This window comes from Mirounga angustirostris, unplaced genomic scaffold (genome assembly GCF_029215605.1).
Source record: "Mirounga angustirostris isolate CCGP_5_RB_7025 unplaced genomic scaffold, mMirAng1.0.hap1 SCAF_18, whole genome shotgun sequence".
Lineage (NCBI taxonomy): Eukaryota > Metazoa > Chordata > Mammalia > Carnivora > Phocidae > Mirounga > Mirounga angustirostris.
The window spans coordinates 400469-428162 of NW_026991726.1; the positions used below are offsets into that span (position 1 = coordinate 400469).

Below are 27694 nucleotides of genomic sequence, written 5' to 3' on the forward strand. Positions count from 1 at the left end.
TTAGGGTGAAGAACCGAAGGTCCCAAAGCAACACCTGAGTCAAAACATCTTGACATGTATGTTTTATCTTTAAAGTTAATAAGAAATGTACTTGCTCTGTTGTTCTTCTCACGGATGGATTTGCTCTCCCTTTCATTCTGGTCTTGGCTCAAATGCCACGTTCTCAGAGGGGCTTCCGAATGGGCCTCTCTGAATACGATGGCCCCCTTAGCCCACACTGTTCTCTTTTTAGCCAGCATTCCTTCCTACTGTTGATCCCTTTATTATATCCCATGCTTTTTACAAGCTCCCAGGTAGAACTAGAGCTATACATTTGCACAAAGTAGATAATAAATATTTTTATTAATTGAACCAGTTTTACTCTGTGATATGTATGGCTTTCTTGTTCATTAAAAATACCAATGTTTTATCTGTGACTTTTTTACCTTTTTCAGAATGTATTTGGAGAAATCCATTGCTCCATGAATATACATCTGTCAATGCTGTGGCTTTATTATGTCGCGGTCATCCTATCCTGAGCTGTCAGGAGTGCTCATGACCCATGTATGAAGCTCAGCTTCAAACATTAGGGGTGAGTTCTGTGAAGGTTCTGGGGGGCACTTGGGGGGCTCTTCCTGCTGCACATCACCATGTCATCTGGGGCCAGAAGTGAAGTGAGCACCCACCTCTTTTGCTCTGCTTTTTCCATCTTCCTCTACCCTCTGTCAGCATGTGGGTTTCCCACCAACTGTATCTCCGCAGACAAACTCTGAGTTGGCCTATGGCTTGGGACTCCATTGACCTCACAAAATCTCATTATAACCAGTGTAAGAGGTTTCTGTGACACTGACATGACCTTTGTCCCCTGAATATGCTACATGAAGAGTCCCATGAGAGCCTGGGAGTCCAGAAAATTTAAATGCGTGATTATGGCTCGAGCTAAAGCCACTCAGGGGGATCATGCCGGAGGCCATCTCAGATCTCAGTCTGGCTCCGTCACCAATTTCCAGTACAATTTAGGTGAGTCACTTAATCTGAGCTTCAGGCTCATCATTTCTAAAATTAGGAAATGTTTTTAGATTCATTTATTCACTCAAGAACTATGTAATGTACTCCTATTAAGTGCTAGGCAGTCTCCAAGACTGATTCTATCTCAGGAATTCGAACTCCCACCCTCCCCACTCACACTGCTTTCCCCCATTTGACACAATGGCTGTTCCATGGGAATTCCCTAGGGCAACATTGGACTAGCAAGTATATTCAGGGTGTGCCCTCACGCCATTTGATGTGGCTGAGGGGCCATGAGTATCTGAACCGAAACCCAAGGTTTTGGTTTATTTGCCTTGTGCTGTCTTGCTTGCACGAAAACAGCAGTGCCTGGATCAGGCCTTCAGTGCAACAGCTGCAAGATGAGGACCTAGTGAGGATCTTGCCCAGGACTCTAGCCCCATGACACCATGAGGGTATTCCTAGTCCCCAGTTAAGTCATGCAATGCAACAAGTGATTATACATCAGGGTGGATGATGCAAAGTACAGTGCACTGAGAACATGACAAAAACGTTTAAATGACAGAATAGTATGTAGGTAAACATACTATATACTATGTATGTGAAGGGAAAAACAATGGGGTCAGAAAGAGGAATGGGAGTTCCCAGAAGCGGGCTGGAGTAATCAGGGCGTGGGGGGTGTCTCATGGAGGAAGTGACCAGGAGACCTGTCACTGGTTACAACAATGCAGCATCAGGGTTTGAGCTCTGCCCGACCCACGACCCCCAGGGGCATTGGGGGCATTCTAGCTCCAGAGGACCTACAGGCTGCAAATCAGCCTGAGCCTAGCCTCTGTGGTATGTCTTCTTTGCTCCCGGATGTGGCTCTTTCTCTGCCTCTTGAGGCTGTTGATTCTCATTTTGTTTTCCTCTGAGCTGCACTCTTTTGTGTGGGTTCAGTACTGTTAGTTGACACAAATTCCTTGTGAAAATAAGTGGACTGTAAATCATACTTGTTTCCTAATTAGATCTGAACATATTCTATAGTCACAGCCTTTTCCCAGACCCTTGGGTCTTCATCTGCTCGCCAACTCCGAGATTTTTTAAAACATCTTATATTTTTAACAGTTTCAAAGAATTAGTTTGTTTTTTAAAAAGTTCAGCAAAGTCACACTTTTAATAATCTATAGAATGATCTGTGAACATTGAATGAGCAAGGTTTACAGGATGAAGGAAGAATTGGCTTTGTGGCCAGGTTTGCCCTACTCTTTACTCACTGTTGCCCCCGTGTGGCCGCTCTCCACATAGCATGTGGCAGAATATGTTCCAATCTGTCAAATTCAAGGGAGAAGAAGATGGAATAGGTTGGTCCCTGGATCCCCTAGCTTCTGAAAACCTCCATATAATTTATAAGCCATATTCTAAATCGAGTATATCTTAACTAGATATTAGGGTTAGGTTCAGGGTCAAGGTGCATACATTAATTATGGACAGCTTTTTGTATGTCAGTCATACCTCCATAAAGTGTTTTTAAGAATATAGTCACCCAAAGCACTGAGCACCTTTCCTGTCACAGTAAATATGTAACGAAACGTATTTATTGTTTAACCTTAGCTGAGGACCGGGAGCTGGTCCTACAGGTACTTGGCAGGTAACATCTGTGGCCAGCTGCCCATCTCTTCCCCCGACACCCACACCCAGCTCAGCACATCCTCTGCTCTGCTCAAGGGCAGCCCAGAGAGACCAGGTCCAGGTGTGGCTCCCTCCTATCAGGCATGGCTTCCTTCCGACAGGTAGAGAAGGTGGCCAGCTCACAGACACATGACATCTTCTTTTGGTTACTTGCTATCTTCCTCCCCTTTTTGTCACTCTGGTCCTTAAACTTCCACTCCTGTGGGAACCTGCCTTTGCGGGTTTCTGTTGACATTTCAAAGTGTGCAGATCTGTGTTGACTTTGTTCCCTGTCCTTGGGTCAGATATAAAGGCAGGAAAAGTCATCAGACTGCAAAAGCAACAAAAATAAATCTCAAGTGTGCTCTGTGTGCCGTACCTCAGACTTTAAAGAAATGGCAAACTACATACCTCATGTTATACTCATCCAGCTTTAGGGAGTCAGAAAAGCATGCAAAATAAAATTGTACGGAAAGAAATCTCTTTTGTAGCGACACCCCCCCCCCGCCCTGTCATTTCCTGTCTGGCCAATGCCCAGGCACACTGACACGTGTAGCCACGCAAGGACACAACTGTGATCAACCTCCTGGAGCATTCCTGGTCCCCCTGCCCCTGCTCTGGCCAACCCTGCACACCCCAGTCCTCCTGAGCGTCCTCTGTAGTGGCACTTGTCACTCCATGTTGTCATTTGTTGTCTCTCGTTCTGTCCTTTCTGCTACGAGTAGATCTCTCTCACAGCTGCCTGGCTGGATGACAGGTAAGTAATTGGTTTCGGGATCTTTTGTCCTGGAACCATAGGCATCCTTCAAAACCCTGATGGGCAGGGTGAGTCTCTGTCCCTCTGTGTGCCCCCAGCTGCGGTGGAGCATAGGGCCCAGGACAAGGGATTTGAGAGTCTTCCCAGACGAAGTTTGTTCTATGAAGGTGGATTCCTTCTGATGTCATTAGGTAACCACATAACGTGGCCGTCACTGTGAGACAGAAAGCACGCTACTTTATTATGTTCTACTCGCATACCGTGGCTAACAAAGAGTCAACACACACTCACACTCACACGTTCACACTTACACCTCCGTTTCAGAGCATCAGTACCATGTAAACTGCAGTGAATCACACTGGGCTGCAGACATGTAGATGTGCCACTAAAGGTATAAATAGAGGAGGATGGATATGCAGTTCTGGCTAAAACAATGGAAGTCCTTGCCTGTGGGGGTAAAGAAATTAGTCCTTACCGAGAAGGTGCTACGTTCTAGTCAAAGGAGTGACATGATAATATTACCTTTTAGAACAGGGATCGACACAGACTCTTCTGTAAAGTCTTCTGTAAAGATTTTCTGTTAGGCGTTGCAATCCACGTGGTCTCTCTGACAATGATTCCACTCTTGCACTGTGGCTTGAAAGCAGCCACCGACCGTCCATAGCTCATGTTCCAGCCACACTTAATTTACAGAATACAGGGGGAGGTCACATTGGCCCATGGGTGGTAGTTTCCCACAGCCCAGATTTGCAACCTGATGGACGGTGGGGGAGAGGGCTCTTATTCTGAAATGGCAACGTGGGCGTACACTGGGATCTATCCTGCCTGACCCGGCCCCTAAACTTGAAAGGAAAGACGATAGCGAGACTGACCAACAGTTAAGGCCTCAGGAACTCCCCCGCATTTATCTGAATGCCTCGAGCTTCCCACAAGATGTTTGTCAGTGGTTGAAGTACATGTAGGTATTGTTTGGCTGAGTATGTCCCCATTGCCTGGCGGGTACATCTTGCAGGTTATATACCTAGCAGACAGTCATCTTGTTCAGGCCAAGACCGTGAGCACATTTATGGTTCTTGTGAGTCAGTGGAGGACCTACCATGTGTGGGCTTCAGGACGAGTTCGATTCAGCCCTCAGCAATGTTATCGAGCCCCTGGCTTCCTGGGCCCTCGCCTAGGCCACTTCTGCAGTCGTGATGGAAAAGCCCCCGGCCTGGGTGGTCCACCCCATGCTTTGCTCTGCAGGCCGAGAACCGAGTTTCCTGCCACCTCACTGGCTGGGACCAGGTCACATGTCCATGGATGAGCCAATCCCTGGAGCCAGGGAGTGGGGCCGTGGAGACTGGTAGAGGTTGTTAGGTCCTCTGTTGCAACGACTTTTCTAATTGCTGTGGTGGCAACATCTTCTCTGATGCATCTGTTGATAAAACGAGTGTTGATTTCTGGTAGTGAGTGGGTCCAAGGTGCTGGCTTAGTACCTAGCACCTCAGTCCCGGCACCTCAGTTCTACTCTACTATTCTGCAGACACAATGGCTGAGAATGAGCAAAGCTGATGGAAACTGGTCTGGAATGCACAAGGTAGGGTGTGTGTGTGCGGGGGGTATGGGGATTGGGGATGATAGCTCTGGCCAACCTGTATCTCCAATTTACCTAGGTTCAAGAAGGTGCGAGGAATCCATGGTGTTTCACCGTCAGTAATTTTGCAGATGAAGAATATGCCTTTTGTATGGAGTATGACAAGGCTTGTTCAAAGTATTTTCCAGTTGGTACAGAAGTTGGGGAGAGCGGTGGCACCCTCTATCTGCTAGGATAGGCGCGAGAGGCTGAGTGCTCTCAAGAAGGTGTCCGGCTTTCGCAGGGCTCACTGTGAGCCTGCACACAGGACCGACGAGGACAGTTAAAGGTTTTGTTCTAAGGGTGGCGTATTGGAAGAATGTGGCGCACCTCGTAATCCTGGGAAGAAGACAGATCTGGAGTCCACTGTGGAGTGACTTCGTGAGAGTGGTGGTGATCTGCAGCATCTGGCTAACGAGATGTCTGTCTTTTATTAAGTTATGGGTGTAGTTTCTGTGCCTTTGTCCTCAAGGCTGGGATTTCCAAGGAGTGGGATTTTTTTACATCATTGTAACAGTTGGTCCCCCCGGGGTGGGCAAGTCCTGTTCGGCTGCTGAGAAGTGTGCCTCTAGCGGTTGGAGTGTGTATTACAAGTCTATAGGTAAATCGTGGGGTGGTTACAGTGGTTGGCAGGCTATTGTTATTGACGATTTTTATGGGTGGATTCCATAGGATGAGATGTTAGATCTTAAGGATAGGGGTCCTCATTAAGTGCCCATAAAGAGTGCTTTTTCTGAGTTTAATAGTAGATATATTTTTATTAGTTCTAATAGCCCTCCTTGTTCTTGGAATTCCAATGAGCAGTGCATTACAATGTTGTCTGCATTGTATCTGTGTGTTGATGAGGATTTGGGGAGAGTGGGAAATGTTGGCAATGCCCTCCACATATTGTCCACTGGAACATCCAAATAATAAAATTTTATTTCTGACAACAAAATAGGAAGTATCCTCCTGTGATTCTTAGTTTAAACCAGGGGAGGGGGCCCTCTTTTGGTACTGGTAATGAGTACCATAGTCCTTCCTAGGGAACATTATCAGATTCTATCGGGAACTTGGTCTTTGTTGTTGAATCAGGAGTCGACAAATTATTTGTCTCCTTTTTCATTTTCTATGGACATTTCCACAATATTTGGTTTCACACCTCTACCACTGTGAAATCATCCCAAATTCGGCACCAGCTCACCCTTCTATGCAGAGGGCATGTTTGAACCAAGAAAAAAAAAAAAAAACAAAAAAAGACAAATAGCATCTGGGTGACTGGGAAACTAGGGTCAGAATGCTGTTGGTAGGCAGTTACTGTGACCCTAAATTCTGAACAAGCTCCTGACACCCAGACTAAATAGATTTCAGATTTAGAAACTTCAGATAGAAATTTTGTGTCCATGAGGACAACTGAAGAACATGTGTAATCCCTAAACTTAACGCTAACCGCTAACTTTAACCCTAAAACCTAACGTGACCCTAAACACCAAACTGGAACCCTGAATCCCAAACCTGAAATTGAACCCCACACCTGAACTATGAACCAAGCCCTGAATCCAAGCCATGAACCACGAACCCAAACCTTGAACCCGAACTCTGAGTCATGAGCCCTGAACCCAAACCCCAAATTTGACCTTGAACTTTATCCCCTAAGCCCTAAGTCTTAATCCCTAAATCATAAGCCTAAAGCCCTAAACTCTAACTCTAACCAGTGCCCTCACCCTCACCCAAAACCCTCACCCTCACCCTGATCCTAAACCCAAACCCTGACCTAGAACTCTGAGCCAAACCTGAACCCAGACCCAAACCCTTAACCACACTTTGTTTATGCATTCGCCACTGATGGACATTTGCATGGTTTCTACCTTTTGATTATTGTGAACATTGTTCAGGTTGCGGGCTAGGGTTAGGGTCCTGGGTGAGGGTCAGGACCAGGCTTGAGATGAAGTTTGGGTCAGAGTCATGTTCAGTCAGGGCCAGGGCCATGTTCAGTGGCACTGTTTGGGTCAGGGAGTGTTGTCCTTCCATATTGTTTCCAATTAATTGTCCCTTAGCTATTTTTGGAGAAGTTTGGGGGATATTGGGCTCCATTCAGCTTGAATTTTCAGAACTTAATGGCTTTCGCTGGACCCCGGGAGCGAGCAGGTGCTTCCACTGACCGCTGAGCTCACCTTGTCCTGCACTGCGTCCCCCGCCTGCAGAGGGCGCACGACCCCGGCTCCCGCCCGGAGCCCGGCCTGCGCAGCCGCTGGGACAGGAGCCGGACCTCGGAACCTGATGTCCGCGCTGACAGGAGCCGGGCCTCCTCAGGACCCGCTGCGGAGGATGTGGGGTGGTGTCTACAAGGGCAGGAGCCGGGCTTCCTCAGGACCCGCTGTGGATGATGTGGGGCGGCGTCCACAAGGGCAGGAGCCGGGCCTCCTCAGGACCCGCCGAGGGAGGAGCAGGTGAGGAGAAGCCGTCGGAGCGGGGCTGCTGAGGGGGTCCGCGCTCACGGGACCCCGCGGAGGAAGGGCGGGCGCACAGACCGGGGCGTATCCGGGGCTTCGTGGGCGGTGCTGCGCGCGGGGCTGTCGGGCCTCCGCTCTCGGGACTGGGACCTGCCCCGGCGGCCCACGCGCACGTGTTTATGCGCGCCCGGATTCGGTTCCGGGGGCTCCTCCGGCAGTCTGTGGTCGGGGGCGGCCTCCCGCCGCGGTGCTCGTGCTCCCCCGGCCTCGGCCCTGCGGGGTCCTCCCCGCGTCCACACCCGCTTCGGGGCTGTTGGTTCGGGGTCTGTGAAGACCCGGCTGGAAGTTGGGCAGCGACGGCGCGGACTGTGTAGACAGCTTTGGGCAGAGTAGACATTTTCACAGAGCCGGTTCTTCCGTGAGCTCAGAGTGTCTCCCCGTCTCCGTGTGTCTCCCTCGATGCCTGTTATCAGTATCTCGTGTGTGTGTGTGTGTGTGTGTGTGTGTGTGTGTCAGAGAACAGGCCTGTCACCTGGTCAGTATTTCAGGAGAAGGTGGGGGAGAGTAGATATTTTCACAGTGTCCGCTCTTCCGTGAGCACAGGGTGTCTCCCCGTCTCCGTGTGTCTCCCTCGATGTCTGTCATCAGGGTGTCAGAGAACAGGTCCGTCACCTCCTTGATGAAATGGATTCCAGGGTATAGTGTTCTTTCTGATGCAGGTGTAAATGCATTGTTCTCTGTACTTCTTTTTCTGATAGTTTGTTATGAGCACATAGAAATGCAATTGATTTTTGTATGTTGGTTTCGTTTCTTGCAAATTTATCGAATTTATTAGTTCTGTTAATCTTAAACTAAAACTGTCAGTTATTTTACCAGCAAAATGGGTTTATTTGGGAATAGCAGAGACTTGCAATCAGGGACAAGCAAGCTAGAGCCACATCACAGGCAAGTGCAAGAAAGAAAAGAGAGAGGGCACCTGGGGGGCTCAGTCGGTTGGGCGACTGCCTTCGGCTCAGGTTCTGATCCTGGAGGCCCAGGATCGAGTCCCGTGTCGGGTTCCCTGCTCGGCGGGGGGTCTGCTTCTCCCTCTGACCCTCCTCCCTCTCGTGCTCTCTGTCTCTCATTCTCTCTCTCAAATAAATAAATAAAATCTTAAAAAAAAAAAAAAAAGAAAGGAGAGAAACATTATTTCTTGGGAAGGTGGGGGAAGTTGGGAGGGTTGTTTTGAAGGAAAGTCCACTGGAGAGAAGCAGGGCTTCAGGTGATGGAGGGTTGTCACCTGCTGAGCTGCAGGGGTGGTGGGTTTCTTGGAGGAGGTGAAACCTGCATCTTCCCCTCTGCGGCCTGTGACTGATGGGTCTCTCCTGTGGAGGGTTCTAATGTTGAGCCTGTAACTGACAGTTGTTCCTGTAACCGACCCTGAGTGGCAGGCTCCCCCTTCCAGCCTCCCCTTCTGGCGTCCCCGGTCCACTTTCCTGAGGCTTCCCTTCATGCATTTTCACAGTTCTAACCAGTTTTTGGTGGAGCACTGTGGAAAATTGGAATTCCAGATTCTACTGCTTCTACTGCACCCAAGACACAGGGGCCACCGACCTAATCCTCCCACGAGTCTCTTGCTACCATGTGGCCTCCTACAAGGGCGAGTGGCCTCTCCACGGTGGGTGACCTGGATCTGGGAGGGCTTGGCCTCCATCCTGGAGTTTGATGTCGTCTCTGCTTCTGTGACCTGGTGCTGACATGGTTGTTTGGAAGAGTAGTTGACTCTGTAGAGATTTCAAAGTGTGGTAAACCTGTCACAGCAGCACAAATACACTTGATCTCCACACTCAGACCCCCCAGCTGTCGTCTCCTTACTACATTTACCACTTCACACGGGGTGATTCAGTGCGTTTTACCCCAAACAGGGACACTCTCCTGCAGAAGCACCACATAACCCTAAATGAGGAAATCATCTCCTTTTCCACATTATAACCCAGACCACAGACCCACTTCAGCTGTCGCCACCTGCCCCACAGTCTGAAATGTCTTTCTCCATTCGGATTCAGTTTTCTTTTTCTGGAGCTGCTCCCGAGACCTGCTATTTGCACAACCCTGATGGATTGAAGGAGTACAGATGGCTCTAATCTGAGTGGTATTTTCTGTCTGGCTTCTGTCACTTGGGCTGTTTTCAGTGTCCATCCATGTTGTGACATGCATCAGTCCCTCATTCATTTTTTCACTGTGACTAAACATAAATAACATTTACCGCCTAAAACATTTTAGGTACACAGTTCTCTGGCCTTAGCTGAGTTCCCACGGTTGTACATCATTCTCCAGAACTTTTTCATTCTCCCCGAGGGAGACTCTGTATGCATTAAACACCCAACTCCCCATGATTTCTCTGGAGAAGGGTCTATCCAAGTCCTTTGTCCATTTTTTTTTTAAAGATTTTATTTATTTATTTGAGAGAGAGAGAATGAGAGACAGAGAGCACGAGAGGGAGGAGGGTCAGAGGGAGAAGCAGACTCCCTGCCGAGCAGGGAGTCCAATGTGGGACTCGATCCCTGGACTCCAGGATCATGACCTGAGCCGAAGGCAGTCACTTAACCAACTGAGCCACCCAGGCGTCCCCTTTGTCCATTTTAAAAATTGGGTTGTCTTTTTGTTGAGGAGTTGTAAAAGCTCTTTATATATTCTGGACAACAGGCTCTTACTAGATACATAAGGTACAGATATTTCCTTCCTTCTGGGGGCTGTCTTTTCACATTCAGGTTAGTAACTTCTTCTTTTTTTTTTTTTTAAAGATTTTATTTATTTGAGAGAGAGAGAATGAGAGACAGAGAGCACGAGAAGGAAGAGGGCAGAGGGAGAAGCAGACCCCCTGCTGAGCAGGGAGCCCGATGCGGGACTTGATCCCGAGACGCCAGGATCGTGACCTGAGCCGAAGGCAGTCGCTTAACCAACTGAGCCACCCAGGCGCCCCTAGGTTAGTAACTTCTGATGTACCAAGATTTTAATTTTTTTTTAACATTTGTTTTAATAGCGAGGGAGAGAGTGTGCGAGCGGTCGGGGGCAGAGGGAGAGGAAGAGAGACTCTCAAGCAGGCCCTACACTCAGCGTGGAGCCTGACATGGGGCTTGATCTCATGACCCTGAGATCATGATCTGAACCAAAATTAAGAGTCAGATGCTTAACTTACTGAGCCACCTGGACGCCCTGAAAATATTTTTAATTTTGAGGATATGATTTTATCTATTCTTTCTTTCTTTTCTTATGCTTTGGTGTCAGATCTAAAAACATTGCTAAATCCAAGGTTATGAAGATTTAGCCCCATTTATTTCTCGTAATTTTACCTCTTCCATTTAAGCCTTTATTGATTTTGAGCTAATGTTTCTATGTGGTATGAGGTAAGGGTCCAGTTTCATTCCTCTGCACATGGATAACCAGTTGTCTCCCAATGTATTGTTGTCGACCCTTGTCAAAATTCAGTGGACCATAGATGAAGGGGTTTATTTCGGCTCTCAGTTCAATCCCACTGATCTGTATGCATACCTTGTTTTAAAAAAAATATTTTATTTATTGAAAAAAATTTTAATTTAAACTCAGTTAATTAACATACAATGTATTCTCTGTTTCAGGGTGTATGCATACCTTTACGACAATAGCACAACGTTTGACTTATTGTTGGTTTTGTATTAAGATTTGAACTTTGGAAGTATGACCTTTCACCTTCGAACTTCTTTTTCAAGATTGTTCTGGCTATCTTGTGGTCCTTTGAAATTCCATATGACTGTTAGGATTAGCTTGTGCAATTCTTCCCAAAGGCCTTTGTGAATTTCCTTCGGAACACATTGAACTTCCACATCGCATTGTGTACTATTGCCATCTTATCAATAGTATGTCTTTTCATCACTGTGGGGCGTCCTCAGAGTTATTCACGTTTCCCTTTCTTTCAGCAATGTTTTGTAACTTCCGGTGGACAGGACTTGCACCTTGATTATATCTATCCGTAAGTATTTGGTCAATGTTGATGTTCCCTAAAATGGAATTGTTTTCTTGAATTCCTTTTTGGATGATTCATTGCTAGTGTATACAAATAAGAGAGATTATTGTGTATTGATATTTTGCTCTGTAACTTTGCTGAATTAGGTAACTGGCGGTAATGATTTTTTGTTGATTCTTTTAAGAAGCTCTCTGTATAAGATGATGTCATCTCTGATCTCCAAATAGATCTAGTTCTACTGTTTCCTTTCACATATGGATGCCTTATTTCTTGCCTTATTGTTTTGGGTACAACTTTCAGTACAATACTGGGCAATGAGTGAAAGCCAGAATGATGGACTTGTTTGTGAGTTCAGAGTAGAGCTGTTAGTCCTCAAAATTGAGCATGATGTTTGATTAGGGTTAGGGTTAGGGGTTAGGGTTAAGGGTTAGAGGTTAGGATTAGGGTCTCCCTGTCCTCTGCTGTATAGAGACCATTCTCTTCCAGTAACGAGATTGATCATTTCAGAACGTAACCTTTGAGCCTCTCTGCGATCCGCTCCCCACCTGTCTGTCCTCTCCAGCCTCACCTCTCCCACTGCAGCCCCCCTCTGTGGGCCACCCAGCTGTGTGGTTGTCCCACATGTGCCTTGGGCCTGACTCCAATCCTTTACATTCTCTGTGCCCTCTGCCAGGAGCACTCTTCTCTCCCCTTGCATCATGTCTGGCTTCTTCTCCCATTGGCTGGGCCTCTACTTGCCCCCTGGGGACCTGACTCATGTCTGCTGGGTGTGTGTGCTCGTCCCCTATTTAAATGTAGTACCTGCCTTCCCTGTGTGCGTGATTTACTAACCTGTGAGGTATGGGGGCAGGCACAGGGAAGTAGTCTTAGTGCCTTTGTAAAAAAATCAGTCTCAGGGCGCCTGAGTGGCTCAGTCATTAAGCGTCTGCCTTCGGCTCAGGTCGTGATCCCAGGGGCCTGGGATCAAGTCCCATGTCAGGCTCCCTGCTCAACGGGGAGCCTGCTTCTCCCTCTCCCACTCTCCCTCCTTGTGTTCCCTCTCTAGCTGTCTCTTTCTCTGTCAAATAAAGTCTTTAAAAAAAATCAGTCTCAGAGGGGCTCACAACCCTTGCTGACAATGGGGGAGCTGCTGTCCCCATAGTGAGGGGCAGGTAGTCCCCTCAAAGGGGGACCAGCCATGTGAGGAAGTTGGACAAGACTTCCAACCTCTTGGGGCCGGGGAGATGTAGACCTGGAACCAGAAGCTACACCCTTGGATTCAAGGTGGGGGTCTAAGCAAGCCCCCTTTTCTTCCAGGGGCCATCTTTCCCCTTCCCTGTCCACAGGCTGAACCTGATTCCTGATCTGGGGAGTTCGAGGGTGACCCCTCCTAGGAATACCAGTGGTTTACTGATGGACCTTGTCATCCAGAGGCCCAGTAGCCTTCAAGGGAGGACCCTATAGGGGGTGGAGACAGCTCTGTTAGGGACCAGCGACAGCCCACTCAAGGTAAAGTGGAGCAGGTGGCCGGCCCTGCTGATTCTACCCAGTCTGTAGGGCATAGAAACAGGTGCTGTGCCCAAAGGTGCTCAACTCATGGCAGGTGGGGACAGAACCTGCAGGGGTTCAGCCAGGGGAGGGCACCTGCAGGGTTTGCCTGGGAGCTCAGGACAGGGGGGTGTTCCTGGCTCCAGCATGCTGACAGTGGGGCTGCATGGGTTTCCAGCCTCCTATGCCTCAGGCTCCCCTGTGTAAGATGGGGTGCTGATGGCCCCTATCTCTGGGAGCAGAAGGTAGGGAGGCCCTGCCGGTGGAATTGCTCAGGACAGGCCAGGGTGGCTGTTGCTTAAAGCAGCACAGGGCCTGTCCCCATGAAGAAGGTGCACACGTCCATGACCCCCAGCTCTGGGGTCCTGCTGCCAGCCTCTGGCAGTGACCCTCTTTCTGCCCTGTCCCCTGCCCGTGTGGATACGGGGTCTTCCTGGAGCTGTTCCTGCAGAATCACTTCATGGTGGACACAGGGTCATCTACTATGTCTTCACCGACCAGCTGGTTGCTGTGTCCCGTGTGCCCCTCCAGGAGCACTGAAGGGTGGTGGTTCTTGAGGTCCGCGGTGCCCCACACTGGCAGGATGTGTCCATGTAGCACATGGCGATGATGAGCCGCTTCTGTGAGGAGCCCTTCCTCCATGAGGTGGATGACATGGTGTGCGGGGATGTGGACATGAAGTTCTGTGACCACGTGGGCATGGAGATCCTGTCCCCCCTCTTTGGCACCCTGAACCCCGGTTTCTACTGGGTGGCCCGTGAGGACTTAAGCTATGAGCGCTGGTCCCAGTCCCAGGCCCACATCCCCAAGGACGAGGGTGACTTCTACTACATGGGGGCCTTTTTTGGGGGGTTATGGCGGAGGTTCACCGACTGACCTCAGCCTGTCACCAGGTGATGGTGGTCAACTGGGCCAATGCGATCGAGGCCATATGGTACGATAAGAGCCACCTGAACAGGTACCTGCTGGACCACAAGCCCACCAAGGTGCTGTCCCTGGAGGACCTGCGGGACCCACAGCTATTGGGCTGGCCCTGGAGGACCTGTGTGCAGCTGCTGGGCTGGCCCCGGGTCATGAAGAAGCTGAGATTTGGGCCGTGCCCAGAATCACCAGGACACCTGGAACTCATGAGGGGCTGTCCCCGTCTCCAGCAGCGGGTGCTGACTTCAGTGGAGCCATCAGAGCAGGTTCCTACTTCTGTCCCCTCGAGGGACACTGTGGAGCCTGCACTGGCGTGTCCAGCGCCCCAGCCGCACCTGCTCACAGGAGGCCTGCCTGGGGATACAGCGTCCTCTCTTTGCGTTCACTACATTTTCTTCACTTCTGGGTCATTTGCAGCTGTGAACGGCTCCAGTTTTATGTCAGATGTTTTTCTGTGTCAATGCTGAGCAACCATTTTTAAAAAGAACAATTGAGGGAAAAGGTTTTCTCCCTGGTTCTAAACAGACACCGCCTGGTGGGGCTGGGAGCAGCCCTGTAGCAGCCATGGAGCCAGAACGGGTCCTGGCTGGGTCTTCCCTCCCATTCCTTGCACCTTGCCATGGCCATGGGGCTTCAGGGTCAGGGGTGCACCGAGCCACCTCTCCGAACCCCGATGCCCTCACCGCCGGTGGCCTTGGCCGTGACCGCTAGCTCAGCCTCCAGGAGCATGGCGCCCTCTGGGTTATTTCCATTTCCTGCCATGGATTTATTTTTTATTTATTAATTTTATTTAATTTTTTAAATTTAAATTCATTAGCCAACATATAGTACATCGGTAGATTTTGATGTAGTGTTCAGTGTTTCATTAGTTGCCTATAACACCCATTTCTCATCACAACATGTGCCCTCCTTAATACCCGTCACCCAGTTACCCCATCCCCCCACCCTCCTCCCTTCTGTAACCCTCAGTTTGTTTACCAGAGTCCAGAGTCTCTCATGGTTTGTCTCCCTCTCTGATTTCTTCCTGTTCAGTTTTCCCTCCCTTCCCCTGTAGTCCTCTGTGCTATTCCTGACATTCCACATATGAGTGAAACTATATGATAATTGTCTTTCTCTGATTTATTTATTTCACTTAGCATAATCCCCTCCCATTCCATCTATGTCAATGCAAATGGTAGGTATTCATCCTTTCTGACAGCTGAGGAATATTCCATTGTACATATATACCACATCTTCTTTATCCATTCGTCTGTTGAAGGGCATCTCGGCTCCTTCCACAGTTTGGCTATTGTGGACATTGCTGCTATGAACATTGAGGGGCAGGTGCCCCTTCTTTTCACTACATCTGTATCTTTGGGGTAAATACCCAGCAGTGCAATTGCTGGTGGTAGGGTAGTTCTATTTGTAACGTCTTGAAGAAACTCCATACTGTTTTTCAGAGTGGCTGTACCAGCTTGCATTCCCACCAACAGTGTAAGAGGGTTCCCTTTTCTCCACATCCTCACCAACATTTGTTGTTTCCTGCCTTGTTGATTTTTGCCATTCTGAGTGGTGTAAGGTGATATCTCAATGTGGTTTTAATTTCTTTTTCCCTGATGGCTAGTGATGTGGAGCATTTTTTCATGTGTCTGTTAGCCATTTGTATGTCTTTGGAGAAGTGTCTGTTCATGTGTTCTGCCCATTACTTGATTGGATTATTTGTTTTTTGGGTGTTGAGTTTGAGAAGTTCTTTATAGATCTTGGATGCCAGCCCTTTATCTGTAATGTCATTTGCAAATATCTTCTCCCATTCCATGGCTTGCCTTTTAGTTTTGTTGACTGTTTACTTTGCTGTGCAGAAGTTTTTTATCTTGATGAAGTCCCAAAAGTTCATTTTTGCTTTTATTACCCTTGCCTTTGGAGACGTGTCTAGCAAGAAGTTGCTGTGGCTGAGGTCGAAGAGGTTACTGCCTGTGTTCTCTTCTAGGATTTTGATGGATTCCTGTGTCACATTGAGGTCTTTCATCCACTTTGAGTTTACCTTTGTATATGGTGTAAGAGAATGGTCCAGTTTCATTCTTCTGCATGTGGCTGTCTAATTTTCCCAGCACCATTTATTGAAGAGACTGTCGTTTTTCCATTGGGTATTCTTTCCTGCTTTGTGGAAGATTAGTTGACCATAGAGTTGAGGGGCCATTTCTGGGGTCTCTATTCTGTTCCATTGATCTATGTGTCTGTTTTGTGCCAGTACCATACTGTCTTGATGATGACAGCTTTGTAATACAGCTTGAGGTCACCTGCTTTTGTTTTATTTTTTTATTATTTTAGTGAATTTTAAATTAACGTATAATGTATTATTTGTTTCAGGGGTACAGGTCTTTGATTCATCGGTCTTATACAATTCACAGTGCTCACCATAGCACATACCCTCCCCAGTGTCCATCACCCAGTCACCCCACGCCTCCCAACCCCCTCTACTCCAGCAACCCTCAGTTTGTTTCCTGAGATTAAGAGTCTCTTATGGTTTGTCTCTCTCTCTGGTTTCGTCTTGTTTCATTTTTCCCTCCCTTCGCCTATGATCCTCTGTCTTGTTCCTCAAATTCCTCATATCACTGAGATCATAGGATAATTGTCTTTCTCTGAGTGACTTATTTTGTTTAACATAATACACTGTAGTTCCATCCACGTCGTTGCAAATGGCAAGATTTCATTTTTTTGATAGGTGCATGATATTCTCTGTATATATATACACACACACCACATCTTCTTTATCCATTCTTCTGTTGATGGACATTTAGACTCTTTCCATAGTTTGGCTATTGTGGACATTGCTGCTATAAACATTGGGGTGCACGTGCTCCTTCGGATCCCTACATTTGTATCTTTGGGGTAAATACCCAGTGGTGCAATTGCTCGGTCATAAGGTAGCTCTTTTTTCAACTTTTTGAGGAACCTCCCTAGTGTTTTCCAGAGTGGCATCTGCCTTCGTTTTAAATGACTATTTATGCTGGTGTTTGTGAAATGTGGGCACTCACTCAGTCTGGATGCATGTGCCGCTGGGATTCCTCAGTGCCCACAGATGGTTTGTGCACTCTCTCTGGACCATCTGCCTGCACTGTGTCTTAGCAAGCATTTACTGATGCCACTGTGAACTCAGATACCCAACAAGGCGCAGAGCATGAGAGCGAGAACTGAGATACAGGATCCCTGCTCTTGGGCCTTCCTGGGACTTTCGATGGTCCCGTCCTCCTGACTCACTACTCTCCTATTGTGTAATAGACATACAACTGATACCATTAAGCACGTTTCAGGGTACAATTTAGTGGCAATAAGTATATTCACTCTTCTGCACCTGCCGCCTCCATCCACTGCCACAACTTTGTCATCCTCCCAAACTGAACCTCTACCCAGGAGACACTAACCCCCCATTTCCCCTCCCCAGCCCCGGCACCCAGCAGCTCCTTCCACCTCTATGAATCGGAGTGCTCTCTGTCCCTCACAAGTGGGGTCCTCCCGTATTGGTCCTTTAGCGACTGGCTTATTTCACATAGCCCAGTGGCCTCAAGGTCTGTCCCTGTGAGTCTGGACCTGACCCACTTTCCCCCCAAAGCAGTGTCTCAGCCCTCTCCTGTCGAAGCCAAGCCTCCTCAGTCCCTTCTGCTCCCCTCACCTTCCTCCTCCGCCTGAAGATGATCCCAGCCAATCTGCAGCTTTGAAGACCTATTCAGTCCAGATGCCAGGCACATACCCCGGGGACCTCGGGCCTCACCTACCCCATCTGTCCATGTCAGGTCCCTGCCCACCCCCCACCAGCTGGCCACTTGCTCATCCCACAGGTGTCCCCATCTCAGGAGAGGGAAACACCAAGTCCAGACCCTTGGAGTCCTCTGTGACTTTTTGTTTCTACCAACTCTCCCAGTAGTGAAGTGGCTATGTACTGAAGTGGACATTCATTGTCCAAAACATTTAAAGGCATATGTGAGTCTCTGCTGCCTAGACAATGGATAACAGTTGGGGCAGATAGAAACCGAGCAGAATCACTGGAAGAAAGGCTGAGGAATGAGGAGCTTTAGGGAAGAAGGGCCTGGAAGCTCTGACTGCCTGTACCTGACCTTCAGATGCCCCTTAGTGACTCCTGTGCCTCTGGTGTCTTCCTGGAACCCTGACCTGACTGTTTTCAGACAGCTCATCCAGCGGTACCCTCAGTTTCTGGGAGGGGGATTTGCTGGAATCTGCAGTGTGTCCTACTGCCCCACCGGGATCACTTTCTGAAGCCACATTGTCTGGGACCCAAGACTGTGGGTCTGTGGCCTGGAGGGATTCTGAGCAGCGCTGGTGGGATGGGAAGGCTGCAAGGCACAGAGATAGGTTTCCAGAAAGCCAGCTGGGGTCCCCGGCATCCTACTGTTTTTGAATCAAAGCCCTGAGATCTTTAAAATGCCAGCAACGTTACAGCATGGGCCAGAAAAGCAAATTTCCCTGTGCACCCAACACCACCTAAACTACTGGCCATTTCTTGTCACTTGAGCTGAGTACAAAGGATTGGGAGTCAGGACTTGGTGGGGGGGCCCTGGACCAGACTTTGTATTTGGGGGACAAAGGCCATCCAGACAAGCTTGTGCTGAGCCTAAGGAGAGGGTCTGTGTGGAGACCCCAGCTGCAGGCACTGCTGTCCAATGATGCCCCCTCAGCCCGACCCAGTGTACCTGCTGCTGGGGGAGCACCTGCCCCCTCCTCTCTGCCTGAGGGCTCTCTCCTGCACCAGCTGCATCCTCTCCTGCCAGCCACTGCCAGCCTGCAGCCTGGGTGGGTGGATACCCCGAGTTCCTCCATCTGCTGGGGGAGCACCTGTCCCCTCCTTTCTGTCTGAAGGCTCTCTCCTGCACCAGGTGCCTCCTCTCCTGGCAGCCACTGGCAGCCTACAGGCTGGGAGGGTGGATACCTGGACGACCTCCAGCCCTGGGGACAGAGCCAGTGAGGGTGGAATGTGGTCTCTCAGTAGGCCTGATCGCCAGGTCCCCACGGTGTTCACTCTCCTCCTGCAGGCTCACTGTGCCATGTCCTCCCTCAGGCTTCCTAGGCTCAAGTCCTCCTCTGCTCGCTGACCATCCTTGGCCCAGGCTCCAGACGTTGGGACTGGGAGCAGGTCATCTGGACCTTCTGGACTCTCACTTCTGTGCCCGTGACACGGACACAGGTTGGCCTCACAGAATGCTTGGAGGAGACCCAGTGCAGGAAGATGCAGGCAGCTGCAGGGGAGATGCCAAGTGACACCAGAGGGAGCGCACAGGCTTTGCACAATGCACCGGGCTCACAGGACCCCCATGGGATGCGGGCGCCAGGCCACGGGGCACAGGAAGTCCTGGTGGGAGTGGCCCTGGCGGGGAGGCCAGAGAAGGGTCCCAGAAGGGGCAGGAGCCAAGGAAGACGACAAGACAGAGCTTCCCAAGGAGGTCAGAGGAAGGATCAGAGAATCGCAGAGACCTTTGGGACAACTTGGAAGCCCTGGAGATGTTAGCTGAAATGCTGTCATTGGGTCAGAAAAGTTAGTCACAACCCCCCAGTCGACACTGGGTAATTTACTTTGTTGGTTCTAAGAATCAGTGCATACCTGCCATTAGAACTCACATTGCAGGAAGTCTAGGATATACTCACCCTTCATCACTTTTCAGGACTCGATTTTTCTAGAGGAAGTGCTAAGCATGGGTCTCTCCATTCTTTGTGCAATTGGACTCTGTTTTCAGGAGCACATTCTTGGTGCTCATAGCACTCCTAGCCGTGAGGACTGACCCCTGTCACCTCCCACAGTGGATGTGACCATGTGGGTTAGGGGGTGCTCACTGATGAAGCCCCAGTGCTCAGTACACAGCAGGGACCCCCGGTCCTCTGCTGAATGAGGGAGGAAGGGGGGAAGGAGGGAGGGAGTGAGAGGGAGGGAGGATGGGAGAAAGGGAGGGAGAGAGAGGGAGGGAGGGAGGGAAACCACAGAAGTTGGGTCCATCCATCAGGAGCCCTTATTTGGGGTGACGTCTGAGGGCACCACAGCCTGGGCCCTGGATGGTGGCTCAGGTCCTCCCAGTGCTGACCTTCCTTCTCCTTGGCCCTCTGTCATCCTGGATCCTCTCCACCTCCTCCTCCTCCAATTCTGAATGTTCCCAGGAACAGGGTGGCAGGAGGGGTCTCAGAAGGGGCTTCCCGGATCCTGTGCCCCGAATGACAATGTGACAGTGGCTACAGGACATCCTATCATGAGGACTGGGACTGTGGATCCCATCCATCTCCTCGGGCATTAGCGTTGTTCCATTCCCTGCTCTCTCTACCACTGCTGTGATAAACACTCCTGAAAACACATATGTGAAAAACCGAGCCGGAGTTTCCAGGGGTTGGTCAGAGGCCAAGCATGCCAGGTGCTCCTGTGGCCTGGGATGGGTGCTGCTCACTGTTCTCTCAAACAGGGGTGCCTGTCACCCTTCTCTCCAGGGTACCTGCAGGGGATCTCCGCTTCCTCATGTTCTCCCCAGACCAGACACCTGCCAGTCTGAGGGTGACCAGTGCTGCCTCCATAGGGTTTCCTTTGCCAGAGTCCTTCCCCGGGAGCTCCCTCATCTCTGACTCTGCACGTGCCTGTCCTCCCCCCTTGGACTTGCATGCGTTTGGTGTCTGTCCTTGTGGAACCCAGTGACTTGGTGTATTGTTTGGACAAGAGGCATAGGAAACCTTTCTCTGGCCTTGGGTTGTGAGCAATGCTTTTGCACTTTGTGGTGTGTCTTCCAGCTTTCTGCATTTCCCTGGTTTCTGTGTGGGCCACAGGAGCCACCCCTGTCCTGTCTGGGTTAAGGCTGTGGTGTCCCAGCAGGAACAGGGGTCTCGGCCCATAATTCCTAAAGCGGCCTCTCTGATTACATCTGATCTGTAATCCATCAGGCATTTTAATATCGAATAAGGGAAATTTTATGACAAATAAACACAGACGAAAACAAGTCCCCTTTGAAAATAGGTGGGCAGACACAAAGGCACCTATTGCGTGATTCCACTTACAGAAACATCCAGAACAGGGAAAGGAACAGGGAGAGAAAGCAGCTTAGGGGTTTCCAGGGTCTGGGCTGGGGGAGAAATGGGCAGGGGGAGCTTCTGGTTCGGGGACTCCTTTGGGGCATGAGATATTCTGCAGCAATGTTCTGGGGTGTGGTGGCACAGCGTTAGGAATGTACTTAATGCTCATGACGTGTTCAATTGAAAACAAGTAATTTTATTTAAAACAAATAATAAACAGTATACAGAACATGAAAAGATCAAATAACAGTTAATATGTACCAGAGAGAGAACATAGGGGGAAGGGATGAAACAATCTGGCGGGGTGTCGGGGTCCGGCGATGGACCTAAGGGTAATTGTACAAGGAGCTCTCCCCGCAGGGCTGTGGGCTCTGGATGTGGCTCTGGGAGCCCTGCGGGAGCAGGAGTAGGGGCAGGGGTTGGGATAGGGGCAGGGCCAGGGGCAGGGCCAGGTGTAAGAGCAGGGCCAGGGGCAGGGGCAAGGGGAGGGATAGGATCAGCAGTCGTGGCAGGTGCAGGATCTAGGGCAGGACCTGGGTAAGGAGCAGGAACAGGAGCTCCGGCAGGCACAGGGGAAGGGGCAGCAAGTCTGGCAGGGGAAGGGGCAAGAGCAGGGGCAGGGACAAGAACAGGATCCCAGGAAGGAGCAGGGGAAGGCGCAGCGGGTCTGGCAGGGAAAGGGGCAGAAGCAGGAGCAGGAAAAGGAGCAGGAACAGGAGCTCAGGCAGGGGTAGGGGAAGGGGCAGCAGGTCTGGCAGGGGTAGGGTTATGAGCAGGAGCAGGGTCAGGGACAAGAACAGGAGCTCAGGAAGGGTCAGGAGAAGAGGCAGCGGAGTCTGGCAGGGGCAGGGAGAGGAACAGGAGAAGGAGCAGGAACCGGAGCTCTGGCAGGGGAAGGGGCAGTGGCTCTGGCAGGGGCAGGGGAAGGGGTAGGAGGAGGATCAGGAGCTGGGTTGGAGCAGTGGCAGGTGCAGGATCCAGGGCAGGAGCTGGGTCAGGGGCAGGAACAGTAGCAGGAGCTGGGTCAGGGGCAGGTGCCAGTTCATCCTGGTCCGGGTCAGGCTGTCCGTGGTTGGGTGCCGGGTCACCTGCCGGCTCCTGGTCTCCTCCTGAAGTCGCTGCAGGCACCACCCCTCCCTCCAGAGCTGCCGATGGAGTTGGAACCGGCTCTAGCTCCTCAGGTGGTGGAGCAGCTGTGAGAGGAGAAAAGCTCACCCCGTGCCCGCTCTCCGTGGGCCTTTGCGGAGACAGAACCCAGCCCAGGGCCTCCCAGAGAAGCCGCAGCCAGGAAGGAGCCCTCCCTGGGGTGTCTCCCCGACTGCAGTCCACCCACTGGATGCTCTGCGCCCAGTCGTTGCTCCAGGCCCCACACCAGCCTCTGGGGGCTCGTCCCTGTGGGGCCAGCACCGACCCATCCTCACACACCACAAACACCCAGCCCCAGCCTTCTCACACTCGGGCTCGGTCTCCGTGGGCTCTGGCTCCTGGACCACTGTCCGGTGACCAACCACCTGGGACAGTGGTCTGGGTGGTGTTGGAGGTCTTGCCCGGCAATCCCCAGCACTTGTTTTTGGGGATGCCTGTGGGGTCAACCCCTCCATCAGGGAGGAGGGCATGTCCGCCAGCTGCCTCGGGAGGTCATCCGTGGCCTTCTGCAAAGACAGGGACGGGTAGCCGGCTGGAGGCATCACAGCCCTGCCCGGCCATCCTCACTGTCCTCCTGCCCAGTCCCCCTGCTGCTCCCAGATCAGACACAGACCTGTGAGTGCACAGCCCTGCACCCGGGATGCAGTGACCCATCCCTGCAGGGCTATCGGGATAAACCCTGGGTAGAAGGGGCAGCCCGCACACCCCATCCCACACAGCCAGCCTTGACCTTGAACATGACCTGCCCACTGGGAATCTGACCCCTCATCAGCCTGCTCCTGCTCAGGGTGGCCCCAGCCCGCATGACTCCTCTTTACACACACACACGCACGCACACCCACAGTCACACACGCACACACCCGCACACTCACACACAGACACGCACAGATACACACACACGGAGGGGGGCCTGGGGCTGCACAGGTCAGATCAGAGCGTGTGGGGCTGGGTGGCCGGCTCTGGGCCTCCTGGTGTCACCTTTCGGGCCTTCCGGCCAAACGGCCAGAGGCGGTGGGGAGCCCTGATCGGACATCCCCAGCGGGGGCCAGCGTTTGCAGGGCGGGCTTTCTTCAGCCTGCAGCATCCAGACTTAGGAAGGCAACAAGCCCACATGTTCATGGTTGGATGATCTCCAACGAAATGAGCTGGGCAGGGGGCTGTCTCTGGAATATGGGTGCCTTGTTACCTGGGTTCCAAATTCTGTTGGACTCTGTTGTCAGGGAAGTGAGGTCACCACTGCCTGGGGTCCCCTTACCCAACTTCCTCCTCACACAAGGTCCCCACCCCCCAGGGCCCCCTCCCCCAGCTGCTCAATGCTCCCCCTCCCCCCATGCCCCATCCATACAGTGACTCCCTCACAGCCCACCCAGAGCCTTCCCAAGGCCTGGGTGCAGCCGGTGTCCCTGCTGTGAGGACACAGAGCTGGCTTCAGACTGGGCTCCTGTGCGTGCCCAGGGCTGTGACCCTGGACAGACCCTGTGCCTCTCAGGGCCTCCCCAGGCTCCCCATCTGCACAGTGGGGTGTTCTGGCTTTTACTCCTAGGGACGCCATCAGGGGTAGGACCTCTACATACATTCCGGACCTGCTATCACAGGAGGCTGGGGCACACTTGGCAATGCAAGGAGGAGCCAGGGGCTGGGCGGGACATGGAGCACAGCTCAGAGGGGCCTGGGTCTGCTCTGGGGTCTGGGCAAAGCCACCCCCTTCTTGCCTGTTCCCAGCCCCTGTGGGAAGGTTGCAATGAACGGATTCCGACCTTGTCCCCTGGTGACGCACACTTCCAGGGGCTCCCATTAGGTTTAGGCTCAGGCCCCAGGGCCTCGTCTGCGCCCATGTGCTGGGCAGTCCCCACAGTGGTTCCCGGGCATTCCCGCATCCTGCTCACACATCCCTGTGGAATCCCCTCCCCTCCGGGGTGGATGGCCTGTGTGACCGCGCTCTCAGGAAGAGAATGGGGCCAAACGCTGGGATGTCATTTCCAAGCTGATGGAGGAAAGTCTGTGACTTCTTCTGGTTCCCTCTGTCGTGTGTTCATTCTCTGTCTCCTTCTCTGTTTCTGTCTCTGTCTCTGTGTCTCTCACAGGAGCAGGATCTGTGGACTCCAGGGGTGATGTGAGAAACCTCAGAAGCCTCCCTTGTCCGTGTTTCCCTCTTCTGTCCCGGTGCTCCGTTACTTCCTAAGGCCTTGTCACCCGGACCAGAGCAGCGAATCTGGAACCTCTTCCAAATGGAGACCCGGCGGCTGCAACAAGGAGGGTCTTGGCCTTGGTCCCCAGACCAGTGGTCAGTGCTCTGCCACGTTCTGCGTACCCAGGTCCTCAGCCCCCAAGCCCCCAAGCCCCCAGTCTGTCCCCTGCTCCGAAGGACCTCGAGGGAGTACAAAGCATTTTCCCAGGACTGGGAGCACAGGGGGTCGGGGATGGAGATCCAAGGCCAACAGGCTCTCCCACAAGCCTGTGGGACCCTAGGGACACTGCATCTCTACAGCCCAAGGGACAGAAGAGTAAGGTGAGGCCTTTGTGCTGGAGCCCCTCTGGACTTGGGGGTGGGTATCTCTTCCTGCTTCCAAGTGCCCAGGCTGGTGATGGACACCGGAACCCAGACCCTGTCCTCTCCCAGTGCCCTGGCAACCCCCCTGGGCCCCTTGGGGACCTCTGACCCTCAGCCTGGCCTGTCTCCCCTCCCCATTCTATGGATCTGGGTCCTTGCCAGGAGTCCTGATGCCCTGCCCCATGGCCCAGCTGTCTGCAACCTGTTTCTTCTTTCCCCCCTGTCACCCACCTCACTCCCAGGGTGTCCTCCCCTTCTGACCCCCAGCTGGGCAGTCAGAGTGTTGTGTGTGTGTGTGTGGGTGTGTGTGGGGGGGTGGGTGTGCAGGTGCACGTGCCTCTACGTGCCTGGGGATGCCAAGGTCATGTTCCCACATGGGACGGTGTGGGTAGCTCTTCCCGAGGATCTGAGGGGCTCTCTCCTCCAAAGCAAACCTCATGGGAGGGTTGGGACTGGCCTAGGACTGAAGAGCAGCTCCTTGGACTCTGCAGCCCTCAGTTGTCCTGGGCCAGTCCCTGCCTCTCTTGACCCAGGTTCCCAACTGTCCCTGAGGGTCGGACATGGAAAGGCTTGAACGTGGCTGCTCCTCCAGGGGTAGGTGGGGGACAGGTGCACCAGGCACGCAGGCCTCCCCACCGAGAGGGCCAGCCAGGTGTGTCATGGCCAGGTGTGCACAGACGACCTGCCCACAGCTCCTGGACCATGACCCAGCCCTGCAGCGGGTGTGCACGAGACCCACGGCTCCGCACCTGACCGGTCCCCCGCGTTCCCTCACCACCTCGGAGACAAGGGCTCTTCTTCGTCCTAGGGCCCGTCATCCTTCGGACAATGAGAGCAGAGGGATCCGTATCTAGAGGAGGCCGGCAGGGCGTCCCTCGGATCGTCGTGTGCCCATTTCTGCTTTGTCGTCTAGGCTTAGCGGCGGACCCCCACCTAGAAAGAGGCCCGCGGGGCAGGGACATTTGTCTGCCCTGTTCCCTGAATTATGGAAAATGTCTAGAAGGGACTTCCTGTCCATGTATGGAGTCGATGAAGCCCAGCCAGCACCTTTCAGATGTCTGAGTGGCTCTGGGGTCCCTCTGCCAGCCCCCAGGGATCCCTGCTCTGGCTCCACCCACGATGGGAGCCCCAGATGGAATCTGAAACCTCCTCACAGCCAGGAATGCGGCTTTGCCTGGGACACAGGACACCGAGGCTTGGGGCAGAGAGCTCCTTCACGGTGGAGAGGAACCGCCTCAGCCCCAGGCCACCCTCCCCGTGGGCTGGCCACATGGTTGGGGAGCGGTCCCAAGAGGCCCGACGGCAACCCCGTGTGTGGGGCCTGGCCTCGTGGCACGCAGGGTCCCCAGGAGACACCTGAGGTTCGTAGAGGGGACGTGCCAGGCCCGAGACACCCAGCCCGCAGGTGAGGGGGAGCCTCCGGGCGGGACGGGGGGCCCTGCTCACCTTGGTGAGCAGCAGGTGTGGGAAGGGCTGGGGAGGCGTTCCTCTGGGAGGTGCTCCGGGAGAGGGGCCACAGGAGAGGGCCTGGCCCGGCTCCACCAGCTTCCTCAGGCTGTCAGCACGGACCGCCCACAGCCTCTGGCTCGCCCCCAGCGGCAGGGCCCACTCAGGTTCATGGTGGGGCTGATCTGTGGATAAAGGAGGGACAATTCACAACACAGAAACTGCAAAACTATTCCTGTCCGTGTCCTGAAGTGCAACAGAATATCCAAATTGGTTCGGAGCTCCAAGCAGGCAAGTGGGCCAATGGATGGAACCCATGGACAGATGGATGGACAGACAGGTGAAGGCCAATGGGTGGAGAGAGAGGGACAAACAAAGTGAGAGATGATGACAGATGAACAGACAGGCACTACTGAATGGATGGACGCAGAGACAGAAAGGATGGGAATAGCAGAGAGATGAATGGACAGAGGCTAAAGAACAGAGAGGAGACTAGAGATGAAGGACAGAGGGACAGCGTCAAAAGAGCCAGGAAGAGACAAGCCAGGCTGCCTGCAGCCCTCCTTGGCCCGAAGCCAAGGTGCCGCATCAGCAGGTGGGGGCAGATAGCCTATAAGTCCTCTCGGCACGCTACACCCCTGCCCCGTAACCGCAGTCTCCTCTCTGGTAAAATCCAGAAAATCATCCCAGACACCCCTAGTGCCTGTGCAGGACTGAAGGAGCCCACATGCACTTGGACTTGGTCCCTTACCAGGGGCACCCTCTGTCTGGATACCTGGGACCTTCTCTCACTTTACAAGGCCAGGGGTGGGTGAGGAAAGGGCTACCGGAGGCAGGAGGAGTCATTCCAGGAGTGGAGGAACCTCCCTTGGGTTCGCTATAAGCTTCACTGACAAATTCATCCTGTAGCTTCCCAAGCAAAAGGCTCATAAAATGTCATCAATGTTCATAACGGTTCATAAAAATGATCAGTTGAGCAGGCAACTTCAAAATGAGGTAGAAATAAGTTTAAAGATGTTTTCACTGTAATTCGGCTCTAGGACCCAGATATTTTCAGAGACGTAAATAATAATACATATGGCACAGAACCAGGCTGGGAGTGGGGAGGACAGGCTCCCACCTTGGGGGCTGGCCCCTCAGCTTTGGCTGAGGAAGCTGGGCCTGTGCTGGGTGCCTACTGTCTCCTAGGCTGGGCCCTTCCTGTACCCTCCCTGGAAGCCCTGTGGTAGGACTTGTCCACACCGACCAGAAGCCACAGCCTGGGCTCCATCCACAGACTGACCATCCTTTGCTCATCTGGAATCTAGAACTTGGGTCTCCCCAGTGCCCTCCCAACTTCCTCATCAGGTCCCCTCATTTTTATCTCCTTGCTATGTCTTGGGTTCGCCGCCCCCTGCCTTCCATCATGCTTCCACAGCCTGAACCACTGCAGACTGGAGCAAACCTCCAACCTCCTGGGCAGGGCCTCCAGAAGGACCCCATCAAAACACACACTCTATCACCCCTCTGCCCAAGAACTTCGGGTGGCTCCTCACTGCCTGGAGCACCGTGTCCTACAGGTTCAGCATCCAAAGTCCTTAGCATTCAGTTGGACCAGACCTGCCAGCCCCCCACAGCCCCACATCCCCTTCCCTTGTTCTTCCACATCTTT

At 52.2% G+C, this 27694-nt stretch overlaps 1 pseudogene; it reads left to right on the top strand.

The window, feature by feature from the left end:
• Positions 1-13365: 13365 nt before the first annotated feature.
• Positions 13366-14291, top strand: LOC123842776 (histo-blood group ABO system transferase-like; annotated as a pseudogene).
• The last annotated feature ends 13403 nt before the right edge of the window (positions 14292-27694 follow it).